This window comes from Micropterus salmoides, unplaced genomic scaffold, assembly GCF_014851395.1.
Source record: "Micropterus salmoides isolate LMB-PRFRI ecotype aquatic unplaced genomic scaffold, ASM1485139v1 Ms_hic_scaffold_12, whole genome shotgun sequence".
In the NCBI taxonomy this organism is placed as follows: Eukaryota; Metazoa; Chordata; class Actinopteri; order Centrarchiformes; family Centrarchidae; genus Micropterus; species Micropterus salmoides.
This window is the reverse complement of record NW_024040263.1, coordinates 16151185-16158924: the sequence shown is the minus strand read 5'-3', so window position 1 is coordinate 16158924 and position 7740 is coordinate 16151185.

The window sequence follows — 7740 nt, the reverse complement described above, 5'->3', positions numbered from 1 at the left end:
AAAAACAAACAAACAAAAAAATGGCTAACCACCAGTCTTATGGTTTTACTATTTGATCATTACCAGACACAAAGACGTGTTCTGTTTTTATGAAAATGTTACAAAAACATGCATGCATGGAAGCAAAGATAGCAGGCCCCTTCAAACAACTTTCATGTTAAGGTACATTAAGCAATGTTTGATTAAGCACATGTGGCATATGTGACCATTTTGTTTCAAAGAAAAGAACACTTTCTTTTGTCCTGTCCTGTTTCCTTCGGTTCTCCACCACAGAATCTGAATAAATGGAGCAAAGGCCCAAATGTCAAAATCTATGATGATGTGGTACTATATGGCACTGTTTCTACTAATGATTTAAATACACATAATAGGTCAATAAACAGATTGCAAAGATTGCCCACATATTCACCAAAATATGAAAAGAGCACATGAGCTGAGTGTCCTTAGTGCTATGTTAAAGCTGCCCAGCTAAACCAGTCTAGTCTTTTGGCCACCGTCTGGCTACACTGGAGCAGTTGTGAGCGAAGATTCTTGCTCATGGACACCTCAGCAAATAACGAGGGAGGAATAAGTTCTGCTCTTTCATGTTCCTCTCCTCACCGGTCTGGGAAGTCTAGAGTATCCAGTTTTGAACCACCGAGCCTCTGTCACAAGCCTACAGACCACCATCTCTTCCTCACCCTAACCCTCTACAAAGGACTATTATTCTGTCCACATCATAAATATTAATCAGTGTAGGCTAAATAACAGAAACTCTAGTCAGAATAATACAATACAATTCAACAGCACCATAAACTACAGCCTCCTGAAGCATCATAAAGTTGCATCAACACCTCTCTAAAAACTGAACGTTGTAACCTTCACGAAGGTCGGATTTAGTGTGTTTTGGTCACCTCACCACTAGATGGCAACAAAGGCTAAATATTAAACTTGTGCAACTTCTAAACCACTTGCTTAATTTTTTGAAGGGACACTTTGTTAAATTTTTCTCTGTGTCTTGTCATAATGTGGCATGCATAAGCATCCACCATTATCCTTTTAATTATGTCATCTGTATTTATTATGAAAATGGGATACTAACTAAAGTCAAACCAACGTGTAAATCACATGTACAATTAAGAGGGCAAAAGTTGTCCTGCAAGATACAGAACACTGACAAGTGTAATATTGTTATCGTGCTAGACATTAGTGGTGCCACTTTAAGTTCTTTAATTTACAAAATGTGCATATAAGTTAAGATCTTAAGAGTCCACTGGGTGCTGTAGTACCTTTAATTCAACACAGTGAAACAGAATCTTCTCCATTTTTGACCCATGTGGAAAAAAACCCTTAAGATAACCAGCTTCAAATTAATATCAAGAAGTCTTTCTGAAAGAAAAAACAAAACACTTGTTTTCTGTCTATATTTCCATAAATCAACTGGTACTGTTTATGAATTGAGGATTGTTGGCAGGAATTTGATTATCATGCATATGCATTATCAGAAACATACAAACAGAATGTGTGCAAATAATTTATACTTGTTTGTTCATTTTTCATTGTTGCTTCTGTAAATGTAAGTACAGCTCTCCTTTTGTATACATATGACGTTGTTGTTGTAGTACGTACACACACACACACACACTTGCTCTCTCCTGGTGGGCCGCCACTGCACTGCTTGGTGTGTGGGTGGTCTGGGCCAGGTGAAGGAGAGAGGGTTTAACACCAGGCCTGCCTAAAGGAAAAAGAAGTACAGAGGGAGAGAAAACATGAGCTGGAGGAGAGATAGACATCTGTCCACCAGATGTGCTGTTTGGCATACAGAGGTGGTTTATGAAACAGAGAGAAGGGAATGAAAAGGCTTTTGGTCACGGGGCTCAGTGACAACTGGATGCCTTGTGACTGAAATAACATTCAGTCTCCTTCTCCTTTATGCTTTAACACTCTCTCTACTCTTTCCGTGTGTGTGTGTGTTTGCTCTGGTCATCTTGGTTATATACATAACACAAACACATCCACACACACACATGCAACTCACACTCTCTTTCCGTCTTCTCTTCCGTTCCCTGGAGGAACTTCTGCAGGCTGCCATTAGACAATATAAACCAGTGATGACCATCTGTCAAAACATGTCCAGTTACTGTGCATGTGTGTTTCAGGAAGGTGTTGATGAGAGGGAATGAGACAGGTTGAACTTGCACAAGAACAAAAGATTGGTTTTAGTACTTGAGTCTTGAACATTAAAAAATAAGTTGAGCACTTTATGTGGAAAGCCTTTTTCACCAATAAATACTCTTTTAGCATTTTTATTAGACTACATATTTATATTCGTTATTCTCATTTTATTTTATGTTTTATTGCACACTAGTCTTTTTAGCACAGCCTCAAGAGTATGCCATCCAAGATTTCACTGCACATATTGTGTGAGTGTGTGACACATAAAAAGAGCTCTCTGATTTTTCCATCCGTCCACCAGATGCCCTTGGACTTACTCCTAGGCCCCACTTTACACCTCACCTGGCTGCCCCACCCAATTACACACCTGTTCCCACTTCTCTTATTAGCCCTGCAGTACTAAGCTGGCAACCTTTTATCTGGAGCCCTGTCTGCCCAAATGCCTGATTATTTAGATTTTCTTCCTGACCCCTTGGTACGGATTGCCTGTTAAGACTGCCTTCACCTTTAACTGCCTACTTGCCTGTCAGCCATCACTTTAATATTAAGCAACAAACGTCTGCATTTGGGTCCTATCGCTGTCACTTAAATTCACTGGCTGTGACACAAATAACTTTAATGACTGAATAGTGTAGACCTGCTGTACAAGAAATCCTTGCCTTGTCATATTTTCAAAGTTCACTGTAATACTACTGCACTAAAACCACAGTGGAGAGTTGTACTCTGTGCAAAAAGGCAATGATTAGATACATTATATCTTTAATTGTAGTTGCTGTATAAATAAAAACAAGGAGCAAGACAGTTAGTTGTCAATAACACTGACACACACATAAATTAGCTATTTACATTGGTCTGCTGTGCATTCTGACCACACACACTTGATGGCTTAGTGTCAAATACACTGTTTACAAAAAACACACACACACACATATCAGAGTGTGTAAGACCCTACAATGCTCTGCACACAAAAACATATAAAGAAAAGAAAACAAACCTTTCCCCACATTTTTGTTACTGAATGTTGAGTTACTGTGTTAAAACTACTTAATAGGTTACAAATGACTCAAATTAAACATAGATATTTTTAATATTGTATTATTATTTTTTTTTTATTGTGATTAGTTGCACCCCACCTTCTAAAACTCACAGTATAAATATGTCAGGTTTTTCTGCACTCACATCGGAATGTTTGCAGTAAGATTTTTGCATTTGGCCAAAGACAAAAAAACACTACATAACACTTACACTTTGCTCCTCTGAGGTTCAGCCCCCCCCCCAGTTCCTATGGATTTGCTATTTCTTTCCTCCACAGCAAGTGTGTGTGTGTGGTTTACAGCTGTTTACACAGCTAACAGTGGGTGAGCCCTGTTCAACAAGCCCCACCTCTGGGATTGGGGTATTTTGAAGGCCTATAAACTGTGGATGAAAGCTGAAGCCAAATTACTAAAATTTAAAAGGATAAAGATGTGGCTTGTTACACAGCATGACATTAAAATCGCTCTCCTAAATGACAGAAAACAATCTGTATTTATGAGTTCCTGGCCATAGAACGTCATATAAAGTTGATCAGTTTGTGTTTGTACACGTCCTGTTTGCATTGAATCTTTTGCCCTTTCCACAGGTCTTTACCTGATCCCTCCTATTTCTCCCCGCTGGCCCAGTCGACCTCAGAGCTCGCTCTCACAACGAGATGCTAAGCTAGAACCAGCAAGCGTGGAAACGCAAACACACACAGGGATAACGGTAACTGAGACCTCAATCCATGTTTACTCCAGCTAAGCCGTGAGGGCGAGGTGTGTTACCTGGAACTGTTAAAACTGATTTTCGTTGATGCTCTTGTTATTGGGTACTATTAGGTTTTATCCCACTTGGCTCTTCAGTAGATGTTCTTCTAAAGCCAAGCAGTGAAAAGTGCCTTTCTCTCAGTTCTAGTTCTGGAGAAATAGATGCTGGAAAATAAAGTGCCTGGGTTCCTATTAAAAACTCAGTGTTATCTCATATAATTACTTGGATTCTGAATATAGAGAAGTTTATCAAAATGAGAAGTGTGTGTGGGCCAGTGTGGGTGTTTAGGGCCATGTGTGTAATTGTGTGGCTGCATATATCTGTCACAGTGCATGATGTATACTTTGCATTTGTGTTCTTTGTGGGAGCCTCAAACAAGGATAAAATGTCTCACAGTGATATCATATAAATCATATTTTGGCTCTGGGAGTGGACACTGTTGTAGCTAATAGTATCCTTTAACGAAATGTATGGGGTTGATTGTTCTTATGTAGTTTGTATAATGCTTTGGCAATATTGTTGTTACACATTCATGCCAATAAAGCTAATTTGAATTGAATTGTATCCACACTGTTCCAGCTGGGTAAAATGAAAAATACAGCTTTTTCAACATTTGACACAAAAAAGCAGAAATCTGTCCTCTCTGTTTTTACATCTCCAATTTACAGTAGTTCACATGGTGCTGTGCTCACAGGCAGCTGTTTCCTGGAGACAACTGACCCAGCCACAGTGCTACATGTGGGTTGAAGAGCGAACATGTAATTTTTCTGGTATGGATGAGGTGAGGAAGAAGATGTTTTAAGTCGAATTGCAAACATAACCTTTGTTATGACAAAAACAAAGAGCAAAACAGTAAAGCTATGGGCTGGACAGCTAAACAATGAGCTGAAACTAACTATGAAGCTCTATGAAGCCGAGGGGCTGCAGATTCAGCTGATTTTCTGTAGGTTCATCACTACCAGCGACATCTTTCACATTGTCACATTGTTTTCACATCGTCATTTGATACATTGTTACCATAGAAATATATATTATAGCCACTTTACATGAATTGTCCCTGGCAATTACTACTGCAACTTCCATGATAACTGTAGGGTAGATACAACCCCTCCTTCTGCAGCAGCTTATTACCACCCATATTTAAGTTTATTTAGGCTGGTAGCCGTTTGACAATAGCAATGGAGGAAGTCAGGTGACGTAGCGCAATAAAGTCGATGTAGGGAGGGGGTTCAAACAAACACAGAACCTTTACCCAGGAAACAGAGTTCGAGTCTGGTGTGAAATCAAGTCAACATTGACTAGTAACACCGTTACTAGGTGAGTTACTTCAGTATTTATTTTAACCCACACTACAATTCTTACCTAAACCTAACTAAGTAGTTTTGTTCCCTCACTCTAACCAAACTGTGACCTTAACCTTGTGACTTACAGTATGTAACATACTTAGGTCCCGTCCACCTGTTGCTAGACTGGTACTTTTCAGCAGTCATATATGTTGTTATATCAACCGATTTAGTTGTTTAGGTATGAGGACGTGTTGGACAGATACCTCACCTGCAAATGACTGGTTGAGGCAAAAAAAAAAACTCCCAAATAGGGCCAACATGAACATAATGTTAGATTGAATAATGCTAGGCTAGAAATCTGGGGCCTGTTTGACCATATTTGCAACATACAAGCTGCGATTTGCAACATGATATCAGTTTGTCGCACCAATTTTACATGTTTCACTAAACAAAACAAATACCATACTGTAAGACCCATGCAAGAGCATCCTCTATCCCTCTAGGACAACAATAATTGGTGAAACATGACGCTGCCACCACTCATAATCTGCATGATAAGACTGTAAGAAAACTCAAAGAAAAATATTACACGTCACATGCTCTCTCCCTGTTTAGCCTACCATCAACTCAAAGTCAGACATTTTATTTCTGTGTAAATGCAATTTGAGAGCAGCTTGTATAGTTTTATTATCTGTTTGCTTTGGCAGACAAATCAGAATAAAAGCAGAGTTCTGATTGAATCCTTGATCACTTATCATTTTGCTTTCATGCCACCTCATGAATCATTATTGCGGCTAGCATTAATAAATACTGAGCATTTCATTGAAGCATCCAGCGTGACAGACAGGATCTTCCGAACAGATGAGCGTCAGATTCAAAGCATGTATTACTGTAAATATAGCTGTCCATCAGCTTTCGCCAGCTTACACACACACACACACACACACACACGCAGCCTGGTTGAAACAGACTCCTCACATCGTTATCCCCCAATTCATCCTTCCTCACTCAAAACCAGGAAAGCTTGTATTTGTATCATCGGAAATCTGCTACAAATCTGGCAACCATATGCTGGGACATATTCAGCTTTCATGTCTTTCAACTTGGTCATTTTTTCAGTTTTATGAAAAGGTCTGCTTCTCTGCACATGTGTGCATCTCCCTTGTTTCATATTATTGTTTTTGAAGTGAATCCTAGCATTGTGTGGTTGCTGACAGTGCTCCATTTAGCGAGGCCTTCTGCTGCGTGAGTGAACGTTTGGGGATTATGGTTCAAAGAGGCCGTGCTGAGCTTGTGCAGATGACTCTGGCCTGCATATTCACTTATCTCTGTTGCAGGTTGTCAATAATTGGGAAATGTATTGTAGATTGGTTCCATATGCTGTTCCCTGGTTCTAACATTAATCTTATGTTGACCTTTAGTTGGATCACCAATTACTTTGAAGAGCACAGAAAACAGACCCAGCAGAGTCAGTTTATGAGACATGCAGTTAAGGGCAGATATAGTGCAAATATGAGCACAGAGGTGAATGAGCATACATTCACTGTCTTTGGCTGTATCAATATTTATTTATGCATTAGAGAGTCCTCCTGACTCTGACTGGTTGTTTCACTCGAGAGTGGTGGATTCTTGCAAACAGCATTACAAGCCAGGAGAAGCCAGAGTTACCTGATTTTTTCTCACGCACTACTGTCAGAGATAGTTGCAGTTTTAGCAAATATGACAAAAAGTTATTTTTAAAAGATTAATAGGTTTGTGTTGTCACTCCCCACTTCCTGCTAGATGCCAAATGTTGTACATATTGTATTCACATGATCCACTCCACGTGAGACGGCTGACAACAATGACGGCGATTGTTATTTTGATGGTGACCTGATTTGCTTGAACTTGTAACACCAGCATGATGCCACAGACAAAATGAACCAGAGAAAAAGGCAGCCAACTAAGAAAACAGAACTTCACGAACTACAAATGAGTGGAGGAAAGAGCGAGTGAGGGCAAAGGGGAGTGTGCTTTTATGAGCTGAGAGTCAACCAGGGTGGTCCTTAGCTGCATGCTCAGATGGGAGGCTTGTCAACACAACAGCAGAAAACATATAAGTCATCCCCTTCTTCAAATTTCTCCAACTGCGGCTGACATATTCAAAGCTGGCCAATTCAGTGGTGACTGGAGAGATCAACCCCAAGTTAGTCTGGCCAACGTGTCTGGCCCCGAGGACAGTGCTAGGCGCAGAAATGCGTTAGTTTCAATCAAATTCAAAACATGTTGAGGCTGTTTGTATTTGCTGATTCAGGTCTCCCACTTTATTTGCTAAAACTCCAGTTCAAACTAGACAGTTTGAATTTAATGGGAGCGGCTGATGTGTATATATTTGGAAAGAAATTAGAGTACAGATTTATTAGTTAGTCTTACCTAAAATATTCAAGAGTTATTAAGACAGAGCTCATTAAAGATCCCTCTACTCTTGTGTCCCTGGCTTGGGTTTCCAACACCTGTCAGCTCCAATTTTTTATGA